We start from the raw sequence: 16903 nt of genomic DNA on the forward strand, positions 1-16903 counted from the left end.
TGTGTGTGGTGGGCATGCCTCTGTGTGTCTCTGTGTGTGTCTGTCTGTCTGTGTGTGGTGGGCATGCCTCTGTGTGTCTCTGTGTGTGTCTGTCCGTGTGTGTGTGCCCACGCATGTGTATGTATTTGTGAGCATGTCTGTGCATGCGTGTCCGCTTATGAGTCTGTGCATAGTCCAGAGATTGATATCAGCTATATTTTGTCTTACGCTCCACCTCATATCTTTGAATTTTAATAAAATTATTCCAGTGTGCTGACCCAACTTAAACTATTTCTAGAATCCTTTTTTGGAAACTTGTCAACACCATAGCTTCCTCAGAGTAAGCATATCTTTGTCCTTTAAGTGTAAGATTATATTTGAGGAATAATTTTTTAATATCCAAAGAGCATTATAAAATACATCTGATGAATAAAATGGGTGATGGAACTTGGCATAGTGTTTTTTGAGACAAGGTCTCTTATTGATCCCAGAGCTTGCTATTTCAGCTAGACTGACTGGCCAGAGAGCCCCATGTATTTCCGCCTGTCTCAACTCCGCAGTTTTATGCCTGGTTAATAAGATGTTTACCCACTCTAGCCTCGGTCTTAATATTCAATTCTTGCAGTCAAGATATAGCCCCCAAAATTGTTTTTTTAATGTTATAGCTTTCAGAAAGTCAAAGAATTTGGAAGAGAAATGACATCAGTGGACTGACGTCATCTGCCTAAGAGTCTTCCGAACGAGGACTAGAACCTACCTCCTTCACTTAGACCTTGCAAGGTCTGAGTTCACAAAAAAATATAAAATGAAAGCAGAGAGGTAGAAAAAGTACAAAACAAGAATAATGTGACTACTTCATATGAACCCAAACCTACCAACGCCGGTGAGCCGAACCTAATTATTGATGGTTCTGGCTTCAACATGCTTCTAGCATTTCTAACACTTCAGTAATAATCAGACTGGGAAAAAACGTGAAACATAAATGAAATGCTAATTTAGATCCATCATGCCCTTCTCTTTTGCACTCTTTCATCCGAAGCAATGTGTCACTCAGCTGTCCCTGCTCATCAAGTTCAAAGGAAACAAACTAAGCAAAGTAGCCCTTGCTTTCAGGAAGCCAACAGCAGCACAGCACAGAGCACTGCAGTTCTGGTTTGTGCTTCTAGCACGTGTTTCAAGGTGCAGATGATACTGTGGACTGATTATTACACTGGAGTTGTCTTGACGCCTTCCCCTTGATTCAAACACGCTGCTACAAAGGAAGAACGTGATAAAATCTCAGATACCAACTAGAATATTATCTCTTTTTATGGCAGCTAAGGCTTTAGGTGCTATTTGGTTTTTAAATTCTCTGAGGTTTTATTAATTTGTTAATTTGTTTAACAAATACTTATTGAGTATCTACTGCCTTATCGTATTATATTCTTAACATTATAAACTTCTAGCAACAAAATAACTCCTTAGATTAAAAAAACAACCAAACAAATAAACAAAAAAAAACCAAAAGCTCTCAATATAGAACTGTACAGTAGTCTTAACATTATAAACTTCTAGTAATGAAATAACTCCTTAGATTAAAAAAAACCAAACAAATAACCAAATAAAACAATAAAAGCTCTCAATATAGAATTGTACAGTAGCTGCCTCCTAGGATTGCAAACCGCATTTATTATGCAGAAAGCCTAGTGTTTTGTTGGGCCTGACTTGAGGCAGATGTGAGCTTAAGAAATAGATTTTTACCAGCTTCTTAGCTTCCTCTGAGCATTCGTTCCGTAGAGCCTAATGAAAATGCTCTCCTTAGACTTAGAAAAAGCTAGGATTCCAAATTTAAAGAGACATTTATCTTAAAAGTCAATTAATATTTAATAACTTTCTGATTAATAATCATGATTCCATGATTCTATGAACTGGAGACATTCAGCATGAAAGCCCCTGGACCCACATTTTTTTTCCTGAGCCTTTCAGACTGAGGATGAAGGGATCAGGATAGACTTTTCCTTCTTAACGTTACTTTGCCATCCCAGCTCATGATGTCCACTTCTGAACACCACATTTCTCTTCAAGGACCATGTCACTAGAGTGTTGTTTACATGGGAGGAGTAGGGCAAAGAACTCAAGAGTCTGACAAGCAGGTGATTTTAAAGAATCGAAGTGTGTGTGTGTGTGTGTGTGTGTGTGTGTGTGTGTGTGTGTAAGAGAGAGAGAGAGACAGAGACAGAGTCAGAGATATGGGAAAAATTTAGCTCAGTGTGATGCTATACCTTACATGATTCATAGAATTCATTTTGAGACTACTAAATTTTACAAAACTCCAAACTGCATTAATTAGCAGCTAAATGCTGTCATTGTTTCAGAACGTGTGTGTGTGTGTGTGTGTGTGTGTGTGTGTAAATGAGCCAAATAGTTTTGTGTTTGTTGTTACTGATCTGCACCTTGCCACTGATTTAAACCGGCAAACATGTTTTGTAAATAAGCACAGGAGAAAAGAAATCAATAAGAAAAAGAAAGGAAACCTGCTAAAGACCCAGTTATGTAGTTGTGTGACTTTAGAACTTAGGAAGTGTGAACAGAGGAGAGGAGGAGAGGGTACCTGCTGCCCCAGTCCTTCCCCCCAATACCAACACACACAGCCCTGGTCAGGACAGATGAGTGGGAGAAAACACAGTCATATGACTCAGATACTTACAAAGATAACACTCTGCATTTGTGTCTATATTTTGTGCATATCACAGAAGCAGGAAATGGCACCCAAACAGGGATTCTTGTGGTTAGAAACAAGGAAGTACCTGGGAGATCATCTGAGCTAAAGCAGGCACTAGGTACCGGAAATGGCTGATATGTTTACGTACAGTAAATGATGGCCAATATTGTTAGTAAATACTACTGCTTCTGAAACTCAGGTTTCCTAAATGAATTCATGCTAATAAGAGTCTAGACCTGCACTTTCCAGCATGGCCACTAGCCACCACTGCTACTTAACTGTAGATGAGATTTAAGTGCCATTTTTCAGTGTCAGAAGTCACATTTTATGTATCCCACAGCTCATGTGGCTTGCGGTCACTGTCCTGGAAAGCACAGACAGAGAATAGTCCCTTCCTCTCATGGAGTTCTGCAAACCCACCCCTGCAGCACTGATGCCGAGTTCTGTTCTTAATGCAGGAATAAGTTCTCCCCTCTAAAAGGTCCTGGAAACACTAAGCTTGGCCTCATCTGGATTTGTATTCCTATTTACTGCCCATCTCCATTTTCAAGAGTGACAGATCCTGAGGCCCCAGTCACACTCTAGTGTCTCCTAAATTCTGGGAACACCTTCGTCCTTGGCAAGAAGAATATAAAGAGGATCTGAGTGTAAACAGTGCGTGTGTGTGTGTGTGTGTGCTAAATTCTGGGAACACCTTCGTCCTTGGCAAGAAGAATATAAAGAGGATCTGAGTGTAAACAGTGCTGAGTTGTGGCGGGGTTGTTTAGCATTAGGAAGAGGAAAAAGAGACGAGAAAGAATCTAAGAATAACATGAACAAATGCACAGTACCAAATTAACTAAAATGGTAGGGAAAGCAAGAGTTCTTGTGCGTACATTGCAGAGGAAGTCCGAGAAAGATGGGTTACTCACATGGTGACGGCACAGGGAACGGAACTGTCTACTGAATCCCTTCATTAGTACAAGACCACTGACCGGTTTTATTCAGATAAAGGTAACTGGGTGGAACCCTAAAAACCACTAAAGAGAGGGGTTTCTCCTAAACCTCATGTTCCTACAAATCACAGCACTCTGCATCCATGCGGCTTGGCCATTTTTATCCCACCTGTCTAACACTCAAACACTGGCTGCTCTGGCACCCTCTCCCACAGGACATCCTATCCTATTCTGAAAGCTCTGACTCTTGGGACTGTCATATGTCATGTGTCATCCGCCCCCACTTTCTCCACATGTTCTATGTATGCTCCCTGTCTGTCTTCGCTCCTTGTGGGGTAGGTTCATCTTGGCTGTTCAATTAGGAGATGGTATACTGGGACACATACAGGTAAGTCCTGAGCTCCGCAGAGGATAAAATAGCCTCTGGAAAATATATTGGCATGGCATCTCAACTCTCCTGATTTAGCACAGCACAGCCCACAGGCAGTTTCTTGCCTTTCTTTCCAAAACAATTTGTAATCCAAGGGAGAATCGTTGGTCTGGACCTAGAGTAGAGTCACTACAATAAACTTGCAAAGAGGACTGGGGAGGCAATGCTTGATTTCAGATGGACAGGAATACCATGAAGGTAAAGATTCAGTTTGTTTAACCTAGTGACCTAGCAGAGTACTTCCTATCTGAAAGGAGCCCAATAAATATTTGCTGAACTTGTCTCTTAAAAGCTGCCTATGATTTCAAACTTGAGGCTCTGAGAAATAATAATAACTGCTTCTGAAAGAAAGAAGAAAGAAGAAAGAAGAAAGAAAGAAAGAAAGAAAGAAAGAAGAAAAAGAAAGGAAGGAAGGAAGAAAGGGAAGGAGGGAGGAGGGAGGAAGGAAGGAAGGAAAGAAAGAAAGAAAGAAAGAAAGAAAGAAAGAAAGAAAGAAAGAAAGAAAGAAAGAAAGAAAGCAAAGAAAAGGAAAAGAAAACAAACCGACCCACAGTGGATTGTTATACTATTAGAACCAAGTGTCCTTGTCAAAGTGAGACAAACATGAGCTAAAATGTTCCACATAATGAGCTCCCTGTGACCTTTGGAGCCATCCACTGGCTCCTTGACAAAGAACCATGGTACAGAGCTGGATGGAGAAGAGGAAGGATCTGGAGGAAGGAAAAGTGAGCAAAGAGGAATAGGAGCCAGTAGAAAAGCCCTTGTGTAAGAAACACTACATACATTCCAGGAGCGATGACACCTAATATTTAATTAGAATTAGTTTCTTGTCTATGCTATAATTACCATCCTTTATCCCAAAGCACACAGTCAGAGTCTGTTACATACTAGAGTCTTATAATAGTGAGACTTCAGAGAATAGAGGAAGATGTGTCCCATAGGAGCATGCACCAGAGGTCTGGGAAGAGAGCCAAGAAGAAGATAGGAGTATGTGTTGTGCCATCCAAAGTGCTGGTTAACTGGTGATTGAGCTGAAGTCGCACCCATTCCCCCCAATTTATTTTGAAGGAAGATGACTACAACCAGAATGGCTACGTGTCCATCTACATTTATGCATGACCTTCATTTGAGAGACTTGTCACTGAGAAGCTCCCATTAAGACAAGGATTTAATTTCCAGCCCCCATCCATCTGGGCTGCGGTTGTTTGAAAAATATTCACCAGTGGAATAGCCCCCAAAATGTCTCATATCAGAGTCAAGTAAGTTTAATAAGTAGTTGAGATTTATTATCTATCTATCTATCTATCTATCTATCTATCTATCTATCTATCTATCCATCCATCATCTATCTATCTACCTACATACTTACCTATCAATCTATCATCTGTCTACCTATTGCTATCCCCTCTTCCGTCTCTAGTGATACTCTCATTCTTTACCTTTCATTTTCCTTCCCTCATTCTCTTTTCTCTTTATGTAAATGTTAGAGAAACAGACATCACGTTAAATAGCTGCATTCAGTGTTATTTGCAGCCATTATCATTATTCTACCTTACTCTGAAATTGAAATTGGTACCCTGAAAGGAGGTGTTGCCTTTACAAAAATCTAAATATTGTGACAATGGCCATCAGCAAGGAAACCAATACAGAACTCAGTAGCCGGAGGCTGTGCTATGTTCTAGCAAAACTACAGAAACTCAGGACCTGCCTATAACTCCAAAGGAAATTATTAGATGGTTAGCATGAGGTGCTCGCTCCTTATTACTTGTAATGAGGTATTAACAAGTAACTGCTGGGCTTGGGGAGGAATTACTAATTTATAACAGAGACAGAGGGAGTAGCTGAAGTCTGGAAAGTAAGACCTGAAAATCTGGAACTCACTATTGACAAGATTCCAAAGAAGAGGGACAGGCTGCAGGGAGTTCTGTGTGATAAAAATTCACAAACTCTTTCCAAATGAAAAAAATATTCCCCACTCATTGCAGCTCCGCTAGCTGGTCAGCAGTCAAGGCTGCTGTGAGGAGGTTACTCCACCACCACCCCACATTGGACCCAGTAATCTACAAGTCCCACTCTGCCCAACAAAACCAACCATTCATCATGGCACCAGTGGCCCCATAGCCACAAGCATCCCCTCCACCAGTGGGAGAAAGAGATGGGTAGATAACAGTGCAAGAATTCATTCAACAAAATAAAGAGCAATATGGTGTCACCAGAACCTAGTGGTTCTACAACAGCAAGACTTGAACATCCCAGTGTAGAAGAAGCAGAAGAAAATGGTCTTAAAATAACTTAATGAAGATGATAGAGGCCCTTAAGGAGGAAATATAAAATTCTCCTAAAGAAATCGAGGAACAGGCAAAAAAAAAAAGTAAGAAATCAATAAATCTATTAAAGAAAGCTAAGAAAACCAAGAAAGGGGATCAAACAGGTGAAGAAAACAGTTCAAGACTTGAAAATTGAAATAGAGACAATAAAGAAAACACAAACTGAGGGAATTCTAGAAATGGAAAATCATATGGGTAAATGAACAGGAACTATAGATGCAAGCATAATCAACAGAATAGAAGAGAAGGAAGAGAGAATCTCTGGCATTGAAGATTATGACAGAGGAAATAGATTCATCGGTCCAAGAAAACATTAAAGCCAACACAGTCATAACAGGAAATGTCCAGGAAATCTGGGAAACCATGAAAAGACCAAACCTAAGAATAATAGCTATAGAGGAAGAAGAAGTTCAGCTCAAAGCCACAGAAAATACATTCAACAAAATCACAGAAAAAAAAAACTTTCCCAACTTAAAGAAGGAAATGCTTATGAAGATACAAGAAGCTTGCAGAACACCAAACAGACTGGGCCAAAAAAAAAGTCTCCTTGCCACATAATAGTCAGACCACTAAACATGCAGGACAGAGAGAGAATATTAAGAGTTGCAGAGGAAAAAGGCCAAACAACATATAAAGGCAAACCCAACAAAGTAACACCTGATTTCTCAATAGAGACTCTGAGCAAGAAGGTACTGGGCAACGTTATGCAGACACTTAGAGATCACGGATATAAGCCCAGACTGGCATATCCAGCAAAACATTCACTCACCATAGATGAACTAAAAAGGTATTCCATGACAAAACCAGATTTACACAATATTTATGCATAAATCCAACCCTATAGAAAACACTGGAAGGAAATCTCTAACCCAAGGAAATTAGCTACAACCATAGCTAATTGAAAAACCAATCAAATTGAAGTCTCAATTCTGAACATCTATGCCCCAAATACAAGGGTACCCACAAACGTAAAAGAAACATCACAAATCAAACCCCACACGCTAAGAGTGGGAGAATTCAACACCCCACTCACACCAATGGACGGGTCTGCCAGACAGAAAATTAACAGAGATATAAGGGAACTAACAGATGTTATGAGTCAAATGGACTTAACAAGCAACTATAGAATATTCCACCCAAACACAAAAGAATATGGCTTCTTCTCAGAAACTCATGGAACCTTCTCTAAAACTGACCACATACTCAGCAACAAAGCAAATCTCAACAAATACAAAATTGGAATAAAGTAACAGCCTTTCAGAAAACATCTCATTAATGCAGTTCCCTAACCACCCAGGCCTCTGTTGGTGATGATTCCAAAGGTACCTGTGCTGACTAGTTTTATGTCAACTTGACACAAGCTAGAGTCACAGGAGAGGAGAGAGGCTCAATTGAGAAAATGCCTCCATAAGATTGGGCTGTCAGGAAGCCTGTAAAACAATCTCTTAATTAGTTATTGATACGGAAGGGACCATTCCATTGTAGGTAGGATTACCTGTGGACAGTGGTCCTGGGTTCTAAAAGAAAGTAGACTGAGCGAGCCATGGTACGTAAGCCACGACGCAGCACCCCTCCATGCTCTCTGCACCAGCTCCTGCTTCCGGGTTCCTGTTCTGCCTGAATTCCTTTTCTTACCTCCTGTAATGATGAACTGTGATGTGGAAGTCTAAGTCAAATAAACTCTTCCCTCCTCAAGTTGCTGTTAGCCACGGTGTTTCATCACATCAAGAGTAACCTTAACTAGGGCAGTAATCACTTGAGATTTGTGTATTTGAGACATGAGCAAAGAAATAAAGCGAGTTCAAGGAATATACAAAAGGAATGATGCTCACTGTGGTCCGTGTGAGAACAGAAAGAAAATACATACATGGCTAAGGACGGTTTTGAGGGAATTTCACAGTCAAAAAAATTCAAAGCTGACCCTAAAGAAAAAAGAAATCAACTTCTTCCCCTCTTCCCAGCCTTGTTTAAAGTAGGTTCTTTATCTTATCCTGCCTGTATTATACAAAAGCCTATTCGTCTCCCAGGTGCCACTCTTATCTCTCATAATTCAGCCACTTTAAAATTCCAGTTTAGAGATTGCCGCTGAAACATGAAGGGAAACGTGTCGTTTCTATTTGTAATTTCTCACGATCCTAATAGCCTGTCCCATAGGACAAAATCCAGATGTTTTAGGATGGCATATAACACCCTGATGTCTAATCCTGTCTTCATATTCTTCATCTTCCTCTGATATCACCTTTCTTGAGAGAGCTGCCAGCCCTGAGCCAATCACCAGCCTAGCTCTTTTCCTGACAATGCTTAGCAAAAGCTGGTCCCTCTGCCTCCTTCTCCACCTGGGGAATGCTTACTCATCTTTTAAAAATGAACTTGGATGTCACTTCATCTGGGAAGGCATGTCTCACATGCCCACGTGGGAAATGAAGCTCTGGGAGCTCCAATGGGAGCAGCCCCACCCGTCAGCCTTACACATTTTCCCACTATTGGGATATCTCAAGGGCTTAGCAAACTCCATGGTTTGATCTTTTGTTGTCAACTTTGCTTATTAGCCAACCACTAAACTCACCTTCTTGCTAAAAAGCGTGAGAACCCTGATGACTTATTACTCATAAACCAGTGTATCTCTCCACTCTCACCAGAGAAGCTCCTCTTTCCATAGAAGATAATTAACCCAGAGACCCTGCAACTGGTCAAGGAGCAGAGACTTGCAACCGAGAGCGGATGAAATGCCCAGCTTTAAAGGGCACACGTACCACCTTGCCACCCTCCCAAGACTCAGGACACACATCAGAAGAGGCAGAAGGAAGATTGGAAGAGCCAGAGGCTGTGGATGACTGCAGAAACAGTATCTTCCAGACACAACAGGACAGTTGCAAATACCAAGTCAGAGGATTAAGAGCAGGCCACTGTCCTGCATAAGCTCAAGCCAGGGAATCATTCCAGCATGGAGGGGAGAGGTAGGCATGGATTCCCACGCCACCCTCAAGAGCTGATAGCTGCTGAGAAAGGAATAGATGGTAAGATATGTCAACCTGGTGGGTCAAATCACACTTAGTGGGTTAATGGAAGCCGAAGATGGAGTATTATGAGTAATGAAAGGGGGTGGATCTGGGAGGACTGTGAGAGGAGGTGAATATGATGAAGATACGTTGCATGAAATTCTCAAACTAATAAAAAGGCTTTAAACAATAAAATAAAAAGCTTAAGAGTTTCACCTTTTTAGATCAGTCAGCCATGCATTCTAACCTCAGTAGCTTCCTCTAACGGGAAAATATAAGGACAATTAGTGCTTCTGAAAAAGCAGAATGCAGTCCCTTTGGGTGCCGTTCTGTAAAGCTAACCAGTCCCAGGGATGCAAGAACCCTGGCCATATGTGCAGAAACCCTGTGTTTTGTCCTGCAAATGCCCATGTACGTCCTTGGACATCTACACGAGCAAAGCCTTGTTCATTATGTCACTGGATACCAATCCTATAGCGCACAGTATAATTTTACAGAGGCATTTTCTAGGAATGTAGCTACCACATTTGGAACATCACCAAGATTTGTTCACCACTTTGGAAGACTGTGTCACCCCATGTATTACTGTTCATGTTAACTGGTTCACTAATACACACACCCACATCTGTTTACAGTGTGCAATTGTCGGTTAGCAAATGTTTATGTCACTCTAAAATAGCAAATATACAAGTGTTATCACTATCCAAGAGAACAGTACATTCGTATTCCAAGTTACTTTATTTCGACATCTCTTTTCTTCTAATCCTCTGCATTTCCAGTAGCTCTATTTCTTTCTATTTTCTGTCCAACTGGATCTGAGCACATACATACTGCCATTTTTTTCCCAAAAGATATTTTCCCCTAAAGATATATTCCTTTAATTTGTATTTTCTACAACAAATTATACTAGTTTAAAATATACACATAGACAAGTTACATTGTGTATAAATATCATTTCAGGATAGCAAAGGGGGTATTCCAAAATACTGCCTATGAAAGAGGAGGAACTTGATCTAACTAAGGACAGAATCGTGGCTGTGAATATATGGAGAAATTAAAATAAACTGTATTTTCTTATAGTGGGATTCTTCTGTGATCCAGCCACTCAGCTGGATTGTCATGCCACCCACCAAGATCATTTATGGTATGTTGTGGAGATTTATATCTCTGCCTCTGGACTAAGAATGCAGGATGCCTTACACTCATTCACCCAGGACTCGGCACAGAAGAGAAACCTGGGGGATCTGAGGCATTGCTCTCAGAACGGGCTTGCAAGTCTTAGTCAATGCCCTGCCCGGACTAATCTAAGCCTTCTTTCTGCTCAGAGTTCCTCCTGCACAACTCTCTCCAGCCTCCCTCCTCCTTGTGGGCCTGCACAGTACTGCATCCACTGTTGCATCCCCAGGACATCGCATCAAGAGAGATCAATACACATTATTTAAACCAGCCCTTCCCTGGGAACACTACTAGAGATAATGGTCATGGATTTTACTACTAATGGTACTGTACTTCAAGTATTTTATTGATTTAAAAGACTTTGCTAATTTTGTCTGACGACCTGAACATCACTTAAGACTGTTTTTTTTATGGGGAAATGTAAGTTTTTAAGTGAATTTTTATACGACAAGCCAATTGTAGTTTGAGAGACAACTGCATGTACTATGTCACCCAGCCTGAGACACATCTGTGTGAAAAATAAAAGTGTCAATCAATCATGAAGATGAATCCAAATATTTGATTCAATGACATCTTGCAAACAATATTTAATCATTTTATCTTTCAAATTTGAGCCAGATGGTATTTTCTACATAAACAGAAGCAGTGGCTACTTAGAAAGAACTTTGCTTCAAATATTATTTAAGTGCTCTTGACAAATATTTCAAAGTAAGATTTTTTTTTGCTTGTGCTTCCACAATTACAGTTATTAGCTATGCAATAAAACAGAAGCATTCTAAGAATATACTAGAAAGAATCTATTAGGAGACTATGCTTCAATTTCCATTAAATAGTGGGTTTATATTTAGCAAAGAAAAAGCTGGGGACACTGATAAATGACTACTATATTTTCAAATAATTTTCCTTTAAATGATAAATGGAATTTTAAAATAGTATAATGCTAATACTGTAATGCTATGTTTTATTGAAAATAATTCACAGAACTTAGACATAAAATTTGACTCCTAGGAGCAGCTCCCTAGTCAGGTCACCTGTCTTAGCTTTCTGTATGTGTATTTTTTACTGTACATGTATCATGTGTGTGTGAGTACATATGCAGAGGCCAGAAGACAGCTTTGGCATTGTTTCTTGGGAAGGCTGTTCTTTTCCTTTGAGACAGGCTAAGTGAGTTAGGCTGCGTGGACAGAAATCCTCCATCCTGGCCTCTTTAGGATTGCAGGCCTGAGCTACCATGCTGCACTTCTGCGCGTTCTGGGAATAGAGCCACTGCCCAACCCCAATTCAAGGGTCACTCTAAGCACAGTGTGGTCTAGTATGTTAGCTGTCTTCCACCCCCAACTCTCCTGCCCACCCCCACCCCGACACTTGCCATCCCACCCCTGTTACCACCGTTTAAAAGTCAGCCTAAAACTGAACTACTTTCTCCTTTCAGATTCACGGTTAAATTTATGTGGGGGGGGGCAGGGGAGGGGCAGGATAGGTTGTTCTTAAATTAAAACAAACTAAAATACCCATCTGTTTGGTCTTTCCCAAGCTTCCCTTTATCCATAGCACTATGCCTTCTGTAGAGAGGATGCAGAGACTCTAGAAGTGAAAACACACTTCCTAATTCTGTTGAGGGTCATCCTTCTCAACAGTCCCTAATATCAAAGTGGGTCACAGTGTTCCTGAACCCAAAATACTGAGTTTAAAGTGACTCCTCCATTTCCTTCCTGTGTGGCTCTGGTTAAGGAACACCTATGAATATTAGATTTCATGTCTGTGTATGAAGGGCATTACTTACGGTTTTTTAATGAGGTGAGGGGAAGAATAAAGAAGTGTTTGCATTATGTATAAGACAGCACCTGGCTCAACTAAGTGTGGGTTATTGCGATCATTTTATTTGTTTAAAGAAGACAAAATGAATATTCTGAACTATTCATATGTACTCCAAGTCTAAAATTAAACATTTAGCAAACTTTTAGTGTTGTTAACGATAGCATTTTCTGACAAGTCCTAAATTCATAGCATGTGACAAATTTTCATGATCTCATTCATGAGTTTGCTTTGATTAGCTTATTAAGTATGAAATTGTGCAATATGTTTCTGCATGCGAGAAATCTGCCATTTTGATCTGAAACTGAGATTCCTCAACTAAGACTGCAAAAGTTTTGTTTTTGTTTTGTCCCCTTGTGTTCTAAAACCCAGGACGGGCACTGTCTCCAAGCATCTGACATGTGTTCTGTTCTGGTCCAGCATTCTTCCGATGCACAATAAGTCTTATACCAATTAATGAACAAGTTAGCTAACCTCTTTATGATATTAAATTGCAGAGTAAAAGCAGGTTCAAGTCAGCCTGTGGAAAAGGCATTTTAAAGAGGCTATTGCAGGGTTTGCCACACACGAGTCAAGGAAACCCTTTTCTGACAAAATTTGACTTTCTTCCTTAGAAACTACACTTTGGTGATGAATTAAACTACACTTTAATATGTGACGGAAGGGAAACAATAAGCAATAAGTAAGAATGGGCTACAGATCTAGACTGTTAAGACACTTGTGTTACATGACTTTAAAAGTCTCCAAATTGCTCTGTTCTATAAAGTTTATTTTATCACCCTGGGAGGGACATGACCATACATTCTTACCTTAAAAATACTCTTGAACTTCAAAGATCTCACATGCAATCCATCCATGCCGTGCCTCCCTCGGAAGGCCTTGTGAAATTAGCAGGTATCATGTTTTTATGCAAATCCCACTTGCTGACCATGTGGATCTAAGAGAACCCTAAAGAGAATTCTGAAATAAACAGACTATCTTAACCTTATCTGTCTACCTTAGAATACACGTGGGAAAATTTCCTATCAATGTAAGAAATTTCCCTAGTAACTAGTCTATAAGAGGTAGTAAATTTCAAGGAATTAATCAAAAAAAAAAAAACATGGACCGGGATGAAATGAAATATATTTTCGCTTGCTTCCCAGGTTGCCAGGAATATGATCTACTTCTATAAGATGTAGATTGTGCAGTGAACTCTCTACAGCAGCAGTTCAAAAAAAACACACATTTTTTCCCTCAAGAAACAAACTACTTTTCAGTGCTCCACAGACTTAGACATTTTTAAGCATTCAGACAAGCCCAACAAAAATCTGATCAGATATGCCTTTAAGCTGCCAAGAAATGTGATTGAACCCACATCTTGCAATTTCATTTTGTCTAGCAATCTCATTCTTGAACATCTTAGAAGGGCAGGCTAAGCTCCCATTCCCTTGTGGCACCAGCAAGGATGCTTTAAACGCCAAATCAAAAGCATTGATAAGGTGATCCTTTCTCCCAGCCATTCTGCACGGCCGGTAAACAAACATGCTTGGAGAACTAACTGTGGGTTAGGAGTGAAAGCGGATTTGGAAACACTTTCAAGTGATGCACAGATTGGTTCTCTTCAGGAACGAGGGAAACAAGAGGTTGGGAACCCAGGATGAAGAGGAAAATGCCAAGTGGCAGGCAGTAGAGTCGTTTTCTGTAGCCTGTGTGTAGGGGTTGGTGTAAGAGGAAGACTTGGGGACAGACACCAGGCTTCAAAGAGAAGGTGAAGGCTGAAGGAGAAAGCAAGCAAGAAGAACTGCCAAGTGCTTCGTTCCTGTCTCCAAAGTCTGAGTAGTGCCAGAGAAAGAAGAGTGTGTAAGACAGAATCCTGCTTGTGATCAACAACAGCTCTGCAAAGGATGGCAGTCCACGAAGGAGCAGACCACAGGCTTGACTTTGTGGGTGTATATACCTGCTTTGAAATGGCCTGGCCCATTGGCACTTATTCTCATTCTGGACCTTCAGTATTCTCAGAGAGTCTTTGAAACTACCCAATAAGCCATACACTAAAAACAACACCCAAAGCAGCAAAACTAAAAACTACACAGTTCCATGCATAATGGGCCAAACTACTGAACTGTGTAAGTTCTGGTTACTTTAATAGCAAAGAACTCTGTAGTCTAGATATCTATGTGTTTTAGTCACATATTAAAGGGTAAGTGGGGGACAATTTTATATTTATTGACACACTCTGCTCATGTATCTAGAGTGAAATAGACGCAACTTTATGATATGAACAATTTTAACATGTTACTCTTTTTTCAGATTCTTTCCTGTGAGTCATTCTCTACGGGCAGGTAGGACTTCAGACATTGGACCACAGTCTGTTATTTGCTGAGTCTATGCAATGTGCTAGCACTGATAAATAACCAAGAGGCGTCTGTCCCACACAATGCTAGGCATTTAAAAACAATAACAGCAAAAATATTTACTTCTCTTTTGGGATGGGCTCGAAAAATATCAGGTTGTCAACAAACCCCCAAACCAATCAATATGAAAACTAAAAATGTGAAGTGCTATTTAAAATATTGACGTTATGACTTGATTAGATGGAGTATTGAACCTGCATGCAATTAGCCCAATGCCCGCCGGTGCATATTAAAATCTCCCAGGATTTAGTCTTATCTGTGTTACTCTTTACTGCTAAAACACTTGTGCAGTCATAAATGTGGTATAAATGGCATGTTTATGCACATTGCACATTGATACTTTTTATGAATGGATACAAATAAATGCTCCTATCAGAGAAAATGGATGGCAGGATACTATCTTGACTAGGGTCAGGAGCAGATGAAGAGGCAAACGGTGGGTGCCACTCAGGTCAACTGCATTGCCAAGTCCCCTTGGCTGAGCGGCTTGGAAACAGCCTTGGAGCGCTCTCCTTAGAGACCTGTTCTAGTTAGCTCCTGGGAACCAAGACCGTTCACCACTGAGGGATAATAGACATGCATGTCTCTGTGTTCTGAGGTTGGTGCACACAACGGAGATAATCACACTCCCCAAGTCTAGTCCGACAAGTGCGTGTATGTGCGAGAGTGTGCATTTACCAACAAAGGGACAGGAACGGAAGGCAACAGGGGATCCTCTCCTGCATATAACAGTTCTCATCCTTTTGGTCAATACAGGCTTGTCAGGGGCTCACACTTGCCTGTCTTCCCCACCACGAAGAAGCCTTGCATTAATAACCAGTCAGGGCTAACAATTCCAGTCAGTTTTGTATGTAAGCCCACTAGGAGCCATATGGCAGTTTCCAGTTCCTTTAGCAACTCAAGTCTGGCTAGGCTGTCAAGGCGAAGCATCTCTAAAGCAGAGCTCTTGGGGAGCAGCAATGCCCGGGCCACTTACCTAGCTCCCACAGACCCTCGCTCCACTCGGCCAGCAGTTCTGGCTCCTGTGCCACAAAGGGAGGTGGAAGTCCCCGCTCCCTCGGAGGGCTCTTTTCGTGCAAAGGTCCTTTCGTCAGTGATGTGTCGCAGGAAATCCCCCTCCCCTCCAAGAGAGGAGGGTCTCCCCGCTGGCTGAAGCTCCTGGCAGCTTTCCTTCTCTCTTTACATCCCTCACTCCGGTTCACAGTCTCTAGTAAGAAGGCTCACAGAAGACTCATTTGGAGGAAGCGAAGGCATCCTTTAAAAAGAACAATAATCTTCCTCGATCGTCACCCCTTTTCTCCGCGTGGAGCCCCCATCCCCCTGCCGCTGTCACCGCCGCCCAGATCAGAGAGGGCTGGAGTGAAGAGGGAAAAAATAATCAAGCGGTGCTCTGCGCGCCGAGCCAGCCCTGGACTTGGCTCTGGATCCCGCTGCCCGAGGCGCGGCGGCTGCCGGCGGGGGCGGCGGGTGCTCGGTCGCGCTCGGTGGGTGTGTGTCTGTGCAGCAGCGGCGCTAGCTGGGAGCGAGAGGCCAGGCGGGGCGCTCGGGGAACCGATCCTCCGCCCCGCAGCTAGCTCTCCGGTCGGGCGCGCACACTCGCCCGCGGCCACCCAGCCTCGCGCTCCGCCTCCCGCGCTCCGCGCACCCGCGGGCTAAGCGGCCGCCGCCGCCTCTCTCTTTCTCTGTGTCGCCTCCTCCCGCAGCTCTCAGGCAATCGCGGCTCCCGGGGTGGGCGGCCGGGCTGCGCTGCTGGCCGGGCACCTCGGGGTAACGCCAGGCTCAGCCTCCCGGCGCCGGGGCTGTGCGCTCGGCAGGCGACAGCGCCCCCGGTGCCCAGGGCGCGGCCGGGGCGCGGGCGATTGGGCACCGCCCACACCTCGCGGGGATCCTCCCTCTGCTCCCGCCGCCGCCTTGATCTAGGCTCCACACCCACCTGCCTCTCCTCGTGGCTTGCACTCAGCTGCACCCGGTAAGGGGTCCGCAACCCCGTGGCCACTGCAAGCACGCGGCTGGGAAAACCCTGGGACGCTCCTCCGAGACGCTCTCGGGGCTTCACGGATTTCCCGGCCCTTCTCTTTTCCAGCTGCTCTGCTCTCCTGCCGCCCGACCCCTAAGCGACCAGAACCCGGGCTCCCTGATCCACTC

General features: G+C 42.5%; 1 protein-coding gene across 1 annotated transcript in view; it reads right to left on the reverse strand.

The window, feature by feature from the left end:
• Kcnb2 (potassium voltage-gated channel subfamily B member 2) overlaps window positions 1-15808 on the reverse strand; it is a 439988-nt gene extending 424180 nt beyond the window's left edge. The window contains exon 1 of the mRNA XM_013351787.2: window positions 15735-15808. The gene's annotated coding sequence lies outside the window, so the exon portion shown is untranslated. The remainder of the gene's footprint in view (window positions 1-15734) is intronic.
• Between the last annotated feature and the right edge of the window lie 1095 nt (window positions 15809-16903).

This window comes from Microtus ochrogaster, linkage group LG5, assembly GCF_000317375.1.
Source record: "Microtus ochrogaster isolate Prairie Vole_2 linkage group LG5, MicOch1.0, whole genome shotgun sequence".
NCBI lineage: Eukaryota > Metazoa > Chordata > Mammalia > Rodentia > Cricetidae > Microtus > Microtus ochrogaster.